Below are 13,708 nucleotides of genomic sequence, written 5' to 3'. Positions count from 1 at the left end.
TCTTTATTGCTTTTTCTTTGTTACTCTTTATTACTTTCTCTCTTCCAAAGTAAGAGAAGGAAAAGGTAAAAATAATAGTAAAGATGAAAAGGAATTTTTGATACAATATTAGAACAAAACAAAAGCCTGTTTTCAAAATAGTAAAATGCAAAACTTTTTACTTTGTTATTATGGGTCACAGTCAATTCAAATTGGGCCCAAAGGTGTTTTGGATTAAAATTTCTCTAATGTCCTCATAAATGTTTGTGATTTTATTCATTTAAATTTTTGGTGTCCCTTATATTTCAGCAAGCAAATAAAATCTTAAACTGCAGGCAGTAAGCAATCAAAAAGAGCCTGTAGAACTTGGGGTTTATGTTTCTATTTTAATTTAGTGCTAATTCTGACTTTATGTTCTTGTTGAGTAGTGAGACAAAGGGAAAGTAGATTATTTTGAAAGTTTTGAATGTGAGAGTGGGAATTATCAGTGTTAGTTATTGAAATAGACATTTTCAGGCTTGCTTTTTACTTTTTCTGAAGCTATTCAAAATCTAGGTCAAGATTTGCAGCCTTACTCATGAACTCCTGGCACACTGCTTGCTACATATTGCTCCAGAAAGGAACTAATGCTGGGGGGAAACCGGCGTCCACCTTAATGAAGTGGTTCTCAGGCATCATCTGTTGAAGTCCCAAGTGCCTCCTTAAAAAATCATACTGTTGATTACACCTGTACCCGTGCAAAACATGGAATAAATCTCAATAAAAAAGGTATCTATGACAGAGCATCTTCCTTCCCTGTTGGCTGGCTCCCACTGTCAAGTAAGCAAAGATGTCATTATCTGGGCTGATGGCACCAGTCGAAAGCAGATGCTAGAGGAAAAGATGGTTAAGTTTTCCATCACATTTTCTTGAGCTGCTAGCTGTCCACATAACAATCACTTTCATGATTCATCCAAGTGTCTCCAAATAGAGTAAGAACATTTACAGAAATGGCAACCCACTCCATGTATTCTTGCCTAGGAAATCCCATCGACAGAGGAGCCTGGCAGGCTATAGTCCATGGGGTTGTGAAAGAGTCAGACAAGACTCAGTGACTAAACAACAGACCTAAGAACACGACTTTCCTCCAAAAAGTTTCTTTCCACGTTTCTTTCCACATTTGTAAAGTGGAGTCACATTGTTTCTGGACCTGAGTACGTGCCCAGTCAGTGTTAATTATTTCCTTCCTAAAAATGAAATACTCAAAAACTGGGATAGTGTCGCCTCCAAGAGCTGACCTTGCATCAGGAGAATAAAGAAAACCCAGAACAATGAGGCACATGTTTGTGAGCTCTGGTAGGAACTGTGTTTGGAGGACAAGATAAGAAAAAATGCTGACTTGTAATATTTTATTCTGTTGCAAACGTTAACAAAGTTTCTGCAGTACAAACAACATATCTCTCTTCTCCCCAGTTATGCAGTTTCTTGTGAGGAGGCGACATCATTTCCTGCTCAGTTTTGTGAATTACAAGGATGCTGTGTCCTGCTGGGGATGCTAGGCTTGGAACGAGGGAGAGGCTCACAGGGATCTCCAGGCTAGTGGCAGCCCACAGGCTCTTTAAGTTGTTTTCCTTTAAGGGCACAAGCAAAGCCCACCTTATAGTTGACTTGTCTTTTTCCCAAATTGAGCAGCTCTATAAGAAAGAGGCTTCTGGACCCAGATTTTTCCCAGGTAGATTAGGAAATACACACTCTCTGTTACACAGTGAAAATCAGTTTCTCTTTAATGATATTTGAAAAACTAATCACTTTTTTCTCCAGAATAATCATAATCATCTCTGCTCTTTTATTTTAGCTGTCTCCAACTGGACATCCAGGGCACCTCTCCTGTTCTTTCTGACTCTTGAATTGGAAGCTAACAAGACTCTACAGCCTGGAAAGGAAGTAAAAGGTAATGCATGTTAAAAACTGTGGTATTAAATTCATGTGTACACCTGATGATCATAAAGTAATGGCAGCGCCTTATTTGTCGAGCGGAGTTTGGGTGTCCTTCCCTGTTTTCCCACCGTCTTCCTCCTGTCCCTCCCCCCTCACCACCCACTTCCCTGCCCACCACCACCCAAGCCCTCCTTGTCGTCTTCTCTCTCTGTCTCCTCCTTCCCTTCTCCTTCCTCTCCCTTCTTCACACGTATTCACTCAACAAACGAGTGTGTGGAGTCTGTCCTGTGGGGTCACTGGCAGGAGTGGGAGGGACAGCCTCTGAAAAGGACCTCCCCCCTGCTTTGTAGGGGCAGGTCTGAGTGAGAGGCAGTCCTTGCTTCTGGCTGTGCCCAGAGCACTCCCTCGCCAACCGCCCGGGCCCTGAAACATGTGCACTTCCCTGGCTCTCTTTGAGGTTCCCCAGGTGTTCGCTTGCTGCTGCTTTTTCTGCAAATTCTGGGGCTCTTCGAGGCTCAGTCCCTCGTGGAGATGCAGAAAGTTGCATCAGTGGACTGCCACCTGACAGATGAATTTGTAAACACTCTCATTTGGTGTGAGACCTGGTATATTTTCTCCAATCACTAACAGAACATGTAACATGCAAAAAATCTAAATGACCCCGATCCATAACATAGAATGTGACTGGTCTCTCCCAAAGCCCGGAGTTAACACTAGCTAAATTTGGGTGCACATGCTTGAATCGTTTTCTTCTCTGCATAGACTCATGTTGTTAGTAAACATGCTTAGTCTGTAATAAGTGCCCTAATCCAACAGGGTAAGATTCTGTGGGAAAAGGTGGTTTCGTAATTCTGCTGATCATCACGCGTTGTTTCTTGCTTGCACGTGGCCCTTGCCAATGCAGATGGTGGGTTTTGTGAGCTGGGGACCATGGGTGCTCCCTTGTGCCTGTTCATTTTGGTGGCTTCTGCCCTCATTTAGTAGCCAAACTGATGTTTACCTGCTGCCTCTTGCCTTGATAATACATTAGTCACGCCAGGATTCTGGGGAGAACTGGGACTCAGGTGCCGCCAGCCTGCACATCCTTGTCCCAGATGCTGGGTGGGAACGGTGGGCTCCTCCCTTGGCTGAAATCCTCCTTCCTGGTACACCCCCGCCAGCCTAGCTCTGGAGACATTGTTGCATCTCTGCTTGGTGCCTCTGTCTGTCCTTAAGGAGCTAGCAGTCTCTCTCCTGGTGAGACTGCCCTCACCTGACTTTCTGCCTCCCTCCTGGAGGGCAGGAGCCTCATCTCGCTTCTGAGACACCCAGCTCCTACCTCCTTCTTCAGCTTTGGTCGCCTTCTCAAATACCCTCTGACTCTACCCCATCCCCACTTGATACCCACCTCAACTGAATATTTGAAAGCAACTGGCCACATTCCACAGCCTTTGGTCCACTGTTCTCCCGGGTGTCTGTCTGTCTGTCTCCATGCATTGTCAGCAGCTGAGGGAGTCCTTGGCCTGTTCAGTTCAGTGACCAAGAAAGCCTGTCGTGGTCCAGCCCATGGTTGACTGTAGGAACTAAGTGATGGATGAGTGTTGGGTGGACATCGGGCATCGTCCCTACCCGGGCTATTTATCTTGGGATGTGGGCACTGCCTGTATCCCGTGGGATGCCATTTATGCTGGTCAGATGCTCCGGGGGCCGTGGAGCAGTGCCAGCTTTGAGGCAAGGCATATTTTCCTGACTATGAGTTCTTCTAGGAAACTTGAGATGGTCCCCAGTTAGATTTATGAGTTGGCTTATGGGTGGGGGGGCTCCAGATCTGGGCAGCCCAGCTCTGGTCCCCTCTCATCTGCTGTTGGAGCTCTTCTCATAGGTGGACAGAGCCAGAACTTCCTGGGGCTGGTGGCTTTGGTGAGAGTGGGCTCTGGGTCAGCATCTGGAGTCAGCCACGTGCAGTGTGCATGATGTTGGAAAGCTGTTCACTTTCTGTGCCTCAGTTTCTTCACCTGTCACATCAGGATACAGGCAGTGTCCACATCATAGGCTCCTTGTGAGCATTGAAGGATAAGTTGCTGTGTAGGCTGGTGCACAGGAGATGTATAATCCATGTTAGAGCTTCTGTTCTATTGTCTTCTGCAGAACAGAGGTGACAATACCTATTTCTCGTGGTTACTGTAAGCATTAAAGAGGTGGTGCCCATAAAATGGGGCCTCTCAGGTGGCTCAGGTGTAAAGAATCTGCCTGCTGAGCAGGAGATGCAGATTTGATCCCTGGGTCAGGAAGATCTCCTGGAGAAGGAAATGGCAACTCATTCTAGTATTCTTGCCTGGAGAATCACATGGACAGAGGAGCCAGGTGGGCTACAGTCCATGGGGTCGCAAAGAGTCGGACATGACTGAGAGACCAATCAACAATTCTGCTGGCTTTTTTTTTTTTAATATGAATAACTTAAAAAATTCGACTTGGTTACATGGTTGCACATGATTGGTCCTGAGATTAAACAAGTGAAAATAATACAGCTACTTCTCAAAATTTGTAGCAGTGCCTTTGGAAAGTTTCTGCAAACCACAGAGAAGTTGAGTTGTTGCTCCAAACGGAGAGGTTCATCCCCTGCAGAGGTGACCTTTGGTTTCAACTCTCATTGAGTTTCCTTCCTTATTTGCTTTTGGCATTGATCTGACCTGAGTACCACCTAAGAGCAAACCATTTAAGCAGGAATATGTTTCAATATTTAATGATACTCAGTTCTTCAAACCCTTCACTGCCTAAGAACTTGTACTGAGTGACGTGTCTCTTTAAGATTCTGTACCTGTCTCTTTAAGATTCTGTACCTGTCTCTTTAAGATTCTGTAATATTCACTTAGATTTTCCTAGACTGGATTTCTCTGATTAATATGCAACCATATTTTTCCTTGGGTTTCCCAGGTAGTTCAGTGTTAAAGAATCCGCCTGCCAATACAGGAGCTGCACGAGACTTGGGTTCCATCTCTGGGTCGGAAAGGTCTCCTAGAGAAGGAAATGACAACACGCACTCCAGTATTCTTGCCTGGGAAGTCCCATGGACAGAGGAGCTTGGTGGGCCACACAGTCTGTGGAGTAGCAAAGAGTCAGACAAGACTGAGCACATACTTTTACTTTTTTTTTTTTAACCTTGTTTTATTGTTTAGTTAAAGGAGAAAAACAGCCGATGGTAGGTTTTGGGATTTGAGGATTTTTTGAGATCGTTAAGTTAATTGATAGACCTCCTATGTATTCATGGCATAAAGGTACAAGTATGTTAAAAAATATTTCCAGTTTGGTCTCTAATCCTAGGCTCTGATTAACCTTCTGCAAAGCCTGTTATCTGCAGATAAATGATTCTAATTGGTACATATGCTACTTTGTAAAAAAAAACAAAACACAATACTTAGCACTTTTTCCGGGTTTTGTACACAAATGTTTAATTTCGCTTTCCTTCTCTACAGGAAAATTTGGGTCTTTTATGGACTGAAAATGTTTCAAATTCAAGGTGCGCACTTCAGTCATAAAGATGAAGTTCCATCTTGAGGAGTGCTGTTTATAGTCTTCTAAATTTTTTTAATAGCATCTCTTTTTCAATGAGTACTGTCTGGGCTGACTTGTTTTTTCTGACTTGTTTTCTGAGTTAATTGGAGTTGGAAAGCAGACGTTTCTTTTTTCTCTTTCTCACTGTTGTTCCGGGCCTTGTTATCTTTGTTTTTGTCCCCTGTGTCCACCCTGCAGTTTGCACGTCATTTCAGAGAACCTCTTCCTTCTTTGGTCTCTGTTTGAGCAGATAAGCATCACCAGAATGTGACGCAAGCAGTGATGCAGACTGTAGGGGACCCAGTGAATTCTAGATTGTTCTGACCTAGCAAGTCACCCAATTTGTGTTTCTTAGTCTTCAAAAGGTCCTTGTAGGAGGATAATTGTACCTATTGAAAAAGCGTGTCTTTCTTCTCTCATGAGTAATTGCTGACGGCATATAAATGTGTCCTAGCCTTTTCTCACTTAATTTTTTTTCCTTAAATTTATCTTTAATTGGAGGATGATTGAGGTACAATGTTGTGTTAGTTTCTGCTGTACAGCAACACGAATCAGCCTTAAGTATACATATATCCCCTCCCTCTTGGACCTCTCTCCCACCCCTCCCATCCCAGTCCTCTAGCTCATCTCAGAGCTTTGAGCTGAGCTCCCCATGCTCTACAACAGCTTCCCACTTGCTATCTGTTTTACATGTGATAATACATATGTTTAAGCGCTACTCTCTGAGTTCATCCTACCCTCTCCTTCCCCACCTGAGTCCACAAGTCCATTTCCTATGTCTGCGTCTATATCCTCCCTGCAAATAGGTTCATCAGCACCATTTTTCCAGATTTCAAATATATGCATTAATATATGATATTTGTTTTTCTCTCTCTGACCTGCTTCACTTTGTGTAACAGGCTTCTGGGTTTATCCACCTCAGTTCAACGGACTCAAATTCATTCTTTTTTATGGCTGAATAATTTTCTATTGTGTATATGTACCACAGCTTCTTTATCCATTCATCTGTCAATGGCCATCTAAGCTGCTTGCATGTCCTGGCTATTGTAAATAATGCTGCAGTGAATCTCAGTATTGCTCACCCCGGATCCGGTGCCACCAGCACTCCCCATCCACCCTAGGACATCATTGATGTCTGTGCTCGTTTCTCAGAACTGTGTTGTACTTTCCGTATGAAATCCTGAAATGCTTAAGATGGAGATGGTGCAAGTTTAATTCCTTATTTTACAGAGGAGAAAATTGAGACCTTTTGACAGTTACTTTCATTTAATATATTTATAAGAATTCAGCAAAGATATCCTTTTCTATTATTATAAGAATATAGGTATTCTTCATGTAATTAAAATATTTACAGGAAGTACTAATAATTAGTGTATTAAATCATACTGAGAGACTTCTCCAGTGGTTCAGTGATAAAGGTTTCACCTTCTAATGCAGGGGATGCAGGTTCCATCCCTGATCAAGGAAGCTAAGATCCCACATGTCTTGTGGCCAAAAGAACCAAAACATAAAAAAGAAACAATATTGTAAGAAATTCAATGAAGACTTTTAAAAAATCATATTGAGCGTGGTCAGCCTTTGGTACACTCCCCAGGAAAGGACAGCTGTGCTTCACCAGGGGCTCTGGGAGCAGAACTGGTACCCAGGAGTGTCCTAAGTGGCCACGTGGTTGCATTTGCTCTTTAACAGTTCACTTAACACATATGTCCTGGCATCCATGGTACCATGTGGGAAGGCAGGCCCCCTGCTCTTGAGAAGTGCACAAATTACTGTCCCCAAAGCAAATCATCTGTGTTCTGCGGCGATTTATTGACTGTCTCGCAAGCAAAAGCAGTTTGTTTCCCCCTGAGCATTTCATTTTACCAGTATCCAAAATAACACTCTTAAAGAGTGACTCATGTGCACACACTTAACAGACCAGACCAGGTGTTCCTGGGCTGTGGGTCCTCGAGGGTCTCCCCCAGATCAAGACCAGCATTTGGTAAGCTCAGTTTTAATGAGGCTATAAATGTCCACTTATGACTTTTCCTTTCTCCATCATCCTTGTTTCAACAACTTTGTTGGCATAGGGTTTATTAGTAAAATAAATTTTAGTGACAAAAAAATGAAAGTCGCTCAGTCATGTCTGACTGTTTGAGAACCCATGAACTATACACTCCATGGAGGCCAGAATACTGGAGTAGGTAGCTGTTCCCTTCTCCAGAGGATCTTCCCAACCCAGAGATTGAACCCGGGTCTCCTGCATTGCAGGTGGATCCTTTACCAGCTGAGCCACCAGGGAAACCCTTTAGTGACAAATGCACATGCTTTTTGTTTTGTTTTGTTTTTATTTTAAAGAAGGGTTTAGAAAAGGGAAAATCTTTTTTCTAGGGTACAGCATAATGTAAGCACATAAAAAAAATATTAAGTGAAAATGATCATTTTAGTAAAAAAACAGGACTACCCTTTTAATCTGAAACGTGGCACTGTTTCCCACTCTTCTCCTTTTTTATCCTTTCCCCCATATGCAAAACGTCCTGTCATGATTAAGGATTTCGGTGTTCCCTATCGCTTCATTGATGGTGACATTTCAACCACATGTTTGCAAGTGTTCTTTCAGGATTTGGTGCCTCCTCCTCCCCCATAGTGACTTGTCATTGTTCTGTTGCTTCTGCCTGTTTGGGGTCTGGGGGGGCACAGTCCGAGGAAGTCCCAGCAGGTGTGCCGTGAGCGCCAGGAAGGGGAGCTGAGGGCATTACCCTGGGGGTGAGATTCACTCATCGTGGTGGTCACTGGCTGTCACAAACATGTGGCATCAGGGTTTTGGCAGGACAACACTGGCTGGAATGACCCGTCCAGTAAATGAGGACATCCTTAAACCAGTGTATACACCAGCCCCCTCTCAGTTTCAGTTGCAGGACTCCTCAATCCTTTTCTGACTTGACCGCATGGTTGACAGCTAGCTTCTGCAGTAAGCCAGGGAGCATCACTAAAGATTAAACTTATTTCCTGGTACCTGGTTCTGTCTTGTGTGGAATAAGCAGAGGTCAGCTTGAGTCTTTGGCAGGATTTGGCCTCAGATAAGCTATGAAAAGTCTCCAAGCCTTTGTTTCCTCACATTTATCTTAAAGAGAGATTGCTTCCGATTTGTCTGTTTCCATAAGACATCGTGTTTTTGTTTTTGTTTTAGTTTTAGATAAATATTGAAAGTTTATTACCAATGTATAAGAAATGTTTATGTAAATACAGTCATTCTTAAGTTAATTTTTATTGGAGTATAACGGCTTTACAGTGTTGTATCAGTTTCTGCTGTACAGCAAAGTGAATCAGCTATGAGGACATCATTTCTGATTGGACTCATAATCAGGCAGTGAGTAAGAACAGGTAATGCTATTAGACTGAAAATAATGTTATTCCTACTTTTCAGATACTGTACTCTATGCTTGATCCAGAATATTACACTAATTATATTTATGATGAAGACATTTGAGAATCATAAATGTTCATTGATTTAAAAATAGAACATATGCATTTGTATTAAGCTGTTGAAAAACAGGGTTTGGGTGCTTTCCCCTGCTTTTCTATCTCAATGAAACAGTGATGGGAATTGTGGGTGAGATGTTGATGTCACTCAGAGATGATGCCATGTGACCCTTTTGGGGTTTGGCTGCCTTTTACACAGATTGTCTTATACAGCATACCTGTTCACTCCTGGCTTCTTCAGACTTTGGTTTACCTGGACTTTTTGATATACAGACTTAAGTTTTGCCCAGTGTAATCTCCCTATATCATTTCATGTTTTAAATTTATTAATTATTTTTGGCTGTGCTGGATCTCCATTGCTATGCACAGGCTTTCTCTATTTGCAGCGAGCCAGACGTGAGTCTGGGTGAACTCCGGGAGTTGGTGATGGACAGGGAGGCCTGGCGTGCTGCGATTCATGGGGTCGCAAAGAGTCGGACACGACTGAGCGAGTGAACTGAACTGAACTGAAGGGTTTCTCTTTGTTGTGGTGTGTGTGCTTCTCACTGCGGCGGTTTTTCTGGTTGCAAAGCACAGGCTCCAGGGTGTGAGGGCTTCGGTAGTTGCAGCTCCCGGGCTCTAGAGCACAGGCTCAGCAGTTGTGGTGCATGGGCTTAGTTGCCCAGCATCATGTGGTATCTTCCCAGACCAGGGATCGAATCTGTGTCCCCTGCATTGGCAGGCGGATTCTTAAGCACTGGACCACCAGGGAAGCCCTCCCCATATCATTTCTTAAGAGAGTGGTACTAGTTGGGTGATGATCACACAGACTCTGAAGAGCAGTCTAAGATGTGGGTGCTCTGGACGACTTTGGAACAGCTGGGCTGTGTGCGCAAGGTCCGTGTGCAGTTCTTTAGGCAGGACCACACCTTTCTCCTGCACTGGATGGAGGTGCTGGGGAAGACCTGCTTTCCTGTGGATGTTGTTTTCCATTATCTCAGAGCTGTAATCTGCATCCAAATCAGTTATCAACTCTCCCTGGACCCTAGTTGGGAATTTGAAGTAGATAAAGAGCACCTGCTCGTTAACACATCAGCTCTTTTCTGATTTCTAGCTGTCCCACTTCACACGGTGGAAATAGCCTGGCTCCCTCAGGGCACTAGGCAGGGACACTGTTTGCACTGAAATGAGTGAGATGATTTTCCAAGGTGGGAGCGGAACACAGTGGGGATTGGTTGATATTTAAAGAGCATAAATGAAAGCAGGAAGCCCCTCACCTGGAAGAGATGCCAGGGCTTTTTGACACTGATTCTCTTCTAAGATTTGAAGTCTTGTCGATGGCTGATTGTGTACACTGGACTTGTTTGTCCACTGGGTATTCCCCTCCCCACAAGGAGAGGCAACTACTCAACATCAGCTCAGGTGGCCAGTGAGGGACACCCCATGTCATCATCAGAGCCCTGACGTGCACAGGAATTTGCTTTTCAGACCCACATATGACTTCACATTGTAGGCTTTACCTTTTCAGAAAGTTGGTCTCAGGGAAACACTTATAGATTTCATTTTCATTCTGGTATAAATCGCTGACAAATTCTAAAACCCACGACAAGCTCTTCGGTCTCTTTCGGCTTTGATTTTCTTACCAAAACGATAATACTGTACAGTATTGCACCACATCTGAATGGTTGAATAGTGGTTATATTGTCAGGCCCTGTCTAGATACTTTACATGTATCACCTCATTTAATCTTCATCACATCTCTGGGTTGAGTTATCTCCGTTTTACAGATGAAGAAACTGAGGCCTAAAGAGGTAAAGAGGTGAAATAGCTTGTTCAGGGTTACGCAGCTAGGCAGTAGTGAAATAGGATTTGAACCCAGTCAGACTGGCTCTAGAATTTCATTTTCAAAGCCATGTGGCTCTGTCTCTCCAAAAAAGTAACATACTGCCTGATTCCTTCGTATTTTGGTTTGATTGTGTGAACATACATGTGCCCTTTCCTGGGAGGTGTGTGGACCGGTGAATATGACGGCTCTTGGTCTGGTACTGACACAGGTTTGGGGGGCTTGCTTGAAGTCCTGTCTGTGATACTTGGGGGTTACTTCCTGCAGTAACCTATGGAGAGTTTCATGCACTCAGAGACCCCATGTGCGCTTACCAGAATGAATGGCATGTGGTCCTGGGCACCACTCACAAGGAACCACCATGGTCATGACATCTCCCAGGGTGTATAGTTCACAGCAGCCTGTCCCACTGGCTGCCCAGCCCTCTGTAAACTGACTGATAGCCTTGTTTATAGAGACGTGGACGTGGACAACAGACTTGTGGATACAGGAGGGGAAAGAGAGGGTAGAGTGAATTGAGCCAGTAGCACTGACATATGTATACTACCATGTGTAAAACAGATAGCTAGTGGGAAGCGGCTATATCGCAGCTCGGTGCTCTGTAGTGACGTAGACGGATGGGATGGGAGGGCGGCGGGAGAGAGACTCTAGAGTGAGGAGATAGACGTGTACATATGGATGGCTCACACTTGTACAGCAGAAACTAACATAACATTGTCAAGCAATTATACTCTTAAAAAAAAAATTTCATGACCATACAGTGAATGAATATACTGTACCTATGATAAGAGTTCATGCTTTATAAGCTCACCTGAGTACATCAAAGCTGCCTTTCAGTTAAAAATGTATGAATGAAAAAAATCAATATTTTATGTAGCAAACTTTCATATGCTAAAACTCCTATATGAAAACAACAGCTACTAGGAGAATAAAACTGCCGGGACTGCACCAGAAGGATCAAAATAAGTCCCTGTGCTCATTTCTAAAGTAGATGGAGTTGGCCAGGCTGTGGATATTATACTTACAAAATAATCGGCTTAGTAATTTTGGAAATTATAGACCTCACGCAATAGAGGCACAAAATAAAAGCCAGTTTGAAATATTTTGGCCGTCGTGTAGCTGCAGGCCAACAAAACTCACTCACGCTTTAGAATTGGGGATTCATGGATACTCTTTAGGAAAGTGCTGGTTCTGGTTAAAATCTGGCAGCACTTGGAAATTCTCATAAAACAGGGACAAAAGACCATTTGGATGAATTGAAACAAAGCCTGCAAACTGCTTTATCAATTAAATATGTTCAGCATTAAATAGAATGGATAGCATGTACATTTGGACTGCAAGGAGATCAAACCAGTCAATCCTAAAGGAGATCAACCCTGAATATTCATTGGAAGGACTGATGCTCAAGCTGAAGCTCCAGCACTTTGGCCACCTGATGAGAAGAGTCTACTTATTAGAAAAGACCCTGATGCTGGGAAATTCAAGGGCAGGAGGAGAAGTGGGTGGCAGAGGATGAAATGATTGGATGGCATCACCAACTCAGTGGACATGAGTTTGAGCAGAGTCTGGGAGATGGTGAAGGACGGGGAAGCCTGGTGTGCTGCAGTCCACAGGGTCATAAGGAATCCGACACGACTTAGCAATTTACTGATCAGCAACAAGTTTGTATGTGATTTAGTTTTAGGAAATAATGAGTTAACGGCTAAAATAAAAAGCTTTTTTTAAAAGGCAGCTTTAATTCATTGAAAGTCTGAGTTTAATAGTCTGTTGAAGGGTTGCTTTAAAAATCAGTGAAGTGACATTAATCGTCATCTGACAGTAAGTGGGTGAGTACAGGTCTGTGTGCAGTGAGCTGACTGTTGCTATGTTTATTCCAGGAGGAAGCCTATCACTGTGTCTACCACATGTGTGGTTCAGGGCACTAGAACTGCGTTCTCTCTCTCTCTTTTTAATGTGTTATTTTCCCATATGTTGGTGGTAATTTTTTTTATCGACAATTAGTTGATTGGGGGCTTCCCAGATAGCGCTAGGAGTAAAGAACCCACTTGCCAATGCAGGAGACGTCAGAGACTCTGGTTCAATCGCTGGGTCAGGAAGATCCCCTGGAGGAGGGCATGGAAACCCACTCCAGTATTCTTGCCTAGAGAATTCCATGGACAGAGGAGCCTGGTGGGCTACAGTCTGTGGGGTCACAAAGAGTCGGACGCGACTGAAGTGACTTAGCACACACACACATATAGTTGATTTAAATGTTGTGTCAGTTTCTGCTATATACAAAGTGATTCAGTTATACATATGTATACATTCTTGTTCATGTTCTTTTCCACTGTGGTTTATCACAGGATGTTGAACTGAGTTCCCTGTGTCCCACAGGAGGACCTTGTTTTTTGTCCATGGAATTGTGTTCTCTCAGCCACTCTGAGCAACCCTGGGTGTGTCATCCTCACGGCTGCATTGTGTCCCTGTCTCTGATGACGTGATCATACTCTCCCTGGCTGCTGCATCACTCTTCATTTAGAAAGTTGACAGGTAGAGCTGGGAGGTAGTAAGTTCCAGGCAGGTAGGGAGTTCTGTGTGTTTGTAATAGCTCTGTGCTCAGGGTCTGGAGCAGTGCCCGACCCCAAGTGGGTGCTCCAGTGAATGGACTGACCTGCTTGCTCCCCTGCCCAGGTGCCCTCTATGCTCAGAAGACCCGGGTCTCTCGGGTTTCCATGAACGGCTGTATTTCATGTGAGGCCTTGTAATGCAATTCCAGCTGCTTCTATTGATTACAGTTCACTGGCCACCTGTGCAAACTATTGCAGTAGTGGAACACACAAACCAAGGATTCTTTTCATCTTATTTAAAGGAATTATATTAAGATTGTCATACCAAGGACTTCCCTGGTGGTCTAGTGGTTATGACTCCATGCTCCCACATTGGCATATACACTAGGATGTGTGAAATTGATAGCTAGTGGAAAGCTGCTCTATGGCACAGGGAGTTCAGCTTTGTGCT

General features: G+C 43.7%; 1 protein-coding gene across 2 annotated transcripts in view; it reads left to right on the top strand.

Moving 5' to 3' along the window:
- The window catches only part of FAM110B (family with sequence similarity 110 member B), a 142,237-nt gene that overhangs the window by 30,382 nt on the left and 98,147 nt on the right, over window positions 1-13,708 (top strand). The window contains exons 1-2 of one of the 2 annotated variants that reach the window (XM_025265380.3): window positions 729-747; window positions 1,814-1,909. The gene's annotated coding sequence lies outside the window, so the exon portion shown is untranslated. Of the gene's footprint in view, window positions 1-728; window positions 748-1,813; window positions 1,910-13,708 lie in introns of those variants that run through there. The other variant, XM_025265378.3, reaches the window with a different exon arrangement.

This window comes from Bubalus bubalis, chromosome 15 (genome assembly GCF_019923935.1).
Source record: "Bubalus bubalis isolate 160015118507 breed Murrah chromosome 15, NDDB_SH_1, whole genome shotgun sequence".
NCBI lineage: Eukaryota > Metazoa > Chordata > Mammalia > Artiodactyla > Bovidae > Bubalus > Bubalus bubalis.
This window is presented reverse-complemented; position numbering and strand designations above follow the sequence as displayed.